At 35.9% G+C, this 4,694-nt stretch overlaps 1 long non-coding RNA gene across 1 annotated transcript; it reads left to right on the top strand.

The window, feature by feature from the left end:
• The first annotated feature begins 238 nt into the window (after positions 1 to 238).
• LOC118820015 lies at positions 239 to 1,795 on the top strand. The gene is made up of 2 exons (XR_005008219.1): positions 239 to 526; positions 1,336 to 1,795. It is a non-coding gene; the product is annotated as an uncharacterized LOC118820015 (long non-coding RNA).
• The last annotated feature ends 2,899 nt before the right edge of the window (positions 1,796 to 4,694 follow it).

Below are 4,694 nucleotides of genomic sequence, written 5' to 3'. Positions count from 1 at the left end.
AAACACAAAATGAAATTCTAATAAAACCATAATCTAGAATGAAGTTATCAAATTAATATCAAGAATGAAATTATTATAAAGCTAACATAAAATTAAGTTATAATAAAATTAACACATAGAATGATGTTACTATCAAATTAATATCAAGAATAAAGTTGTATAAAATAAAATAAAATCAGTATCCAAAATGGAATTGTAATAAAATTAACATAAAACTGTAATTATAATCAAGTTAATATCCAAAATGAAATTCTAATGAAATGAATATTCAGAATGAAGTTCTAATAAAATTAATATATCCTGAATGAAGTTATAAACAAATGAATATCTTCTTGTTCTTCGCAAAATACCTGAAATGAAATTGAACCTGTACAGAAGAGAGGGTCCGCAAGACTGGAGCCGGTCTGGTCTGGTGGGCACAGGTGTTGCTGTTTGAATGGCAGATCAAAAAGTGCCTTTTCAGCCTAAAAATCAGCTTGGAAAAGCAGCAGAAGTGAATTCGACACAGACGTCATGGATAAAACAGGTAAAACTGCAGAATATTTACTACAGAGTTCAATCTTAAAACAGTAAATGCAATAGTTCTGTTTAGAACCATGAGGTCTCTATAGAACCATTTCATGCTTGAGTGTTTTTTGTATATGGATCTATGTAGCACCAAAAAGGGTTCTTCTACTGTTAAGATGTCAAGCTTGTTCTAATAGAAATATTTTGGTGCTACAAAGAGCCATTTTCAAAAAGGTTCTATATCCAGCACCACCCCTCTTGAAGAACCTCTTTTTTTAAGAGTGTGAAAAAGAATGAATGGTCCTATATAGAACTTATGGTTCTATGTTGAACAATTCTCTTTATTAAAGAACCGTTGAAGAACCATCATTTGTAAGAGTGTGGAAAATGAATGAATGGTTCTATGTAGAACTCATGGTTCTATGTTGAACAATTCTCTTTACAAAAGAACCTTTGAAGTTCCATCTTTTTTAAGAGTGTGGAAAATGAATGTATGGTTCTATATAGAACTGATGGTTCTATGTGGAACAATTCTCTTTACTAAAGAACCTTTGAAGAACCTCCTTTTTTAAGAATGTGGAAAATGAATGAATGGTTCTATGTTGAACAATTCACTTTACTAAAGAACCGTTGAAGTACCATCTTTTTCAAGTGTGAACTTCAGCAGCACAGACTTGTCAGAATGTCCAGCAGTGTTATGTTAAAGGTCATGAGAGCACTCAAACTGTGTCACTCACAATCTGCTGAATCACTCTCCCTCTCTCTCTCTCTGTATTTCTCTCTCTCTCTCTCTCTCTCTCTCTCTCTCCCTCTCTCTCTCTATTTCAGAGCAGTGGATGGTGGTTTGTAGGTCAGGCGCTGCTATAAAGAGCAGAGGAAAGCTGCCCAGAGCTCACGTGACGACTGTAGGCTTACAGAGTGGAGCCTTTGTCATCTCTGCTTTGTGTCAGTCATAGTAGAAACTTAATACACTGGCAAGCGTCAAATTTAAAGACAGCAGACAGAAGTTTGAACTCTATGTTTGAACAGTACTTGTTCATTAAAATGTGCTGAATTTCATACTATTATCTTTTAAAATGTACAAATTCAGGCTTTAAGATTGCCTAAGCTATTGTTTTAGCTAGGTGACGTACTTTAGTCCATGTTTGTAGATGACAGTGTGTCATAGAGAGTCATAAGCAAGTCTGTTCCATATTACTGATCAACTCCACACGGTTATAGGATATTAATTTTAGATTCGATGTGCATCAGTGTGAAGATATCAAAAGTTGCTCCAAGACAAAATAAACGTATACAGAGACCACCAAATCTCAAATCTTAGGCTTGTATCTTTATCCGTTTCTGAGATATAGAGACATTAATAAGTGACCATGGCTTTTAATTTGTGCCTTACAATGCATGCAATGGAAAAAAGTGCAGAATTTAAAAATTCATAACTTTTGGATTATAGATGCCAGATACATGAAACTGTTCTGTGGTAAGTTTAACTACCAAACTTTTATTATAGGGAAAGTTTACAGTATATGACGTGCCTTAGTGTGGAGATATCAAAATGTATACAGAGACCACCCTTTATTTCTTTAATTTCCAGTCAAAACAGCCTTTAAGTACAAGCTATTCATGTTTCAGAGGATATTTCTGAGGAGATCAGATATAAAGTAATCCACTTCTGTTAGGAAGTAGAACATTGTTTGTTAAAAAAACTGATTAAAAGCCACAAAGAAAATGTGCTTCCTAACAACCATCTGGAAGACCTGGTCGACACCAACACTGCCCCCATCAGATAAACAGCACTTAAAGCTTTCATCTCTGAGAGAGAGGAGAAAATCAAGCTGCTTCAGATCTGAAAACACCCACAGGTGTTTCTGTCCATCCTTCCACTGTGAGAAGACGACTCAGTGCTGTGGGTCTGAAAGGATGTGTAGCTGATCAAGAAGAACCTCACTGAGAAAAGGAGACGGACACATCAAACAAAGAAGCTGAACAATGGACTGACCACCCCAGAGTCCAGACCTCAACACCACTGAATGTGTTTGAGTACTTCAGAAAATGATCAACCAGCTTCTAAGACTGAACTTTGGAGGAGTGTCTGCAGATTCTTTGAGAGTCTAGTTTGGTTAACAAAAGCTGCTTAGAAGCAATTTTTCAAACTAATTAGTAAAAAAAATGATCAAATTAACATTGCATGTGATATTAAAGAACCGTTATACATGTGATATGAAATTATAACAAACTATTACAATACAAAAACAGTTACATGCAAGCAAAAATGCCAATAAAATTGAATTTATCGCAAAAAGTGCCTTAACAACTAGAACAGGCTTCAATAGGCCTACCTTTTGTTTGTGTCCCTCAACATTCACTCAGCTCTGTCACCTGAACAAGTCACATGTTCAAGATCTGAATTTCCTGAAGATCATGGGAAGAAGAAAAGTTCCCTTTATCAGTGTTGTGATGTTGACTGATGAGGTCACTTTGAAAGAACCACCCTGTTTCCTTATTTATAGACTGCAAATCATTAACTAATTAGAAATACATTTTAAGTAAATCATAAGAGTGTCTTTTATGCCCTCATGACTATTAACATGGATGCTATTAACCACATTTTGCACATTTGCTGACTGTATGCTTAAAAAAGTCAACCTTGCTACTTGTTTAAAGGGGAACTCCACCAATTTTTCTGAATTTCTGCATAATTAAATGATTAAGATGTAAAGAGAGTCATTCAGAGTGGTTTGGTGTGAAACGCTCTGTTCCAGAGAAACTGACCGAGTCAGAATTGTTCACAGTGGTGGTGATAGGAACCAGACGTCCACCTCTAAAAGCTCTCTCACGTGAAATGGTTGTGAATGCACTCCCTGATGTCTGACACATTGTTTCATGATAGCTTTGAATGCATTCAACATGGAGTGATACATGCAGAGTGTTGTGAGGCAAAATAGTCCCCAAGGAAAACTTTTTTCAGATTTATGAAATTATTATTTCACCATCATCAACATTCCACATAAAACTGTACTAAAATGTCTATATTTGTGTTGTCGTCATGGCGACCACTGGTTCCTATCACCACCACTGTAAAGAAATCTAAACCATTTCACACCAAACCACTCTGAATCACTCTGTTTTTATCTCAACAACAGAATTCTTCGAAAAAATTTGAAAAATTGGTGGAGTTCCCCTGTCTGTTAGGAAAGAGCGCACAGGAAAGGAATGAGATGTTCCTGAGGCAATTTTTCCTGAGTTGGTTAAATTCATGTTTTCTTCGAATAAATGTAAAAAAATGTGTATTTTTAAGTACAAAATTGCAACCAACTCATAGAATCACTCAGAAATAATGACCTGCAAAATCACTGTACTTAATTAAAAACACCACAAGTTTAGCCAATACAAAAATATCCAAGCTTTTGTCTTTGTTTTCAATGTCTGCTGGAAACACCAGTCTGCAGTTATATTTAAGTGTAAGAGCGTCCCCTCCTGTCCACACCCGGTAACACACACTAATTCCCCCAACCCTAAAACAGATCCTACCAGCACTTCCATTACATACAGTCATATACAAAGTTCCTCTACATATACAACACATCCTTTACAGAGAGCACACTTCTACACATTTTAATACACAATTACTGTTTACATGCTGAATTTAACATCTTGGAAACTTTTCCCAATATGTTAATTTCTGTAATTCTGTAGAGGAAGTGTTGAATTCTGCCCATTTGTTTGAACATTTCGGCATAAATGAGATGTAAGCAGAGTCATTCAGAGTGGTTTGATGTGAAATGGTTCATTGTAGACACTCAGATGTCTTTACAGTGGTGGTGATGGGAACCAGGGGTCGCCATGACTATAACACAAATATAGACATTTTATTTACTATCCAAAACCACCAGTGAACCTACACGAGTCTTCTGAGTTTATATATGGATGTTGATGATGGAAAATAGTCATAAATCTGAAAATAATACGTTTCGTTTGGGGACTATTTTGCCCCACAACACCCTGCATATACCTTTCTGCCATGAATATAGTAAAAGCACATTTTAAGGCCAAAAATATCATAACACAGTGTCTCAGTTATCAGACAGTGAATTCATAACCTTTTCATGTAGTAACTTTCTGTGTGGGGCTTTTAGAGGTGGACGTCTGGTTCCTATGACCACCACTGTGAACAATTCTCAGTACGTTTC

This window comes from Colossoma macropomum, unplaced genomic scaffold (genome assembly GCF_904425465.1).
Source record: "Colossoma macropomum unplaced genomic scaffold, Colossoma_macropomum, whole genome shotgun sequence".
In the NCBI taxonomy this organism is placed as follows: Eukaryota; Metazoa; Chordata; class Actinopteri; order Characiformes; family Serrasalmidae; genus Colossoma; species Colossoma macropomum.
The sequence above is the reverse complement of the archived record's forward strand: the minus strand, read 5'-3'. Positions and strand labels throughout refer to the sequence as shown.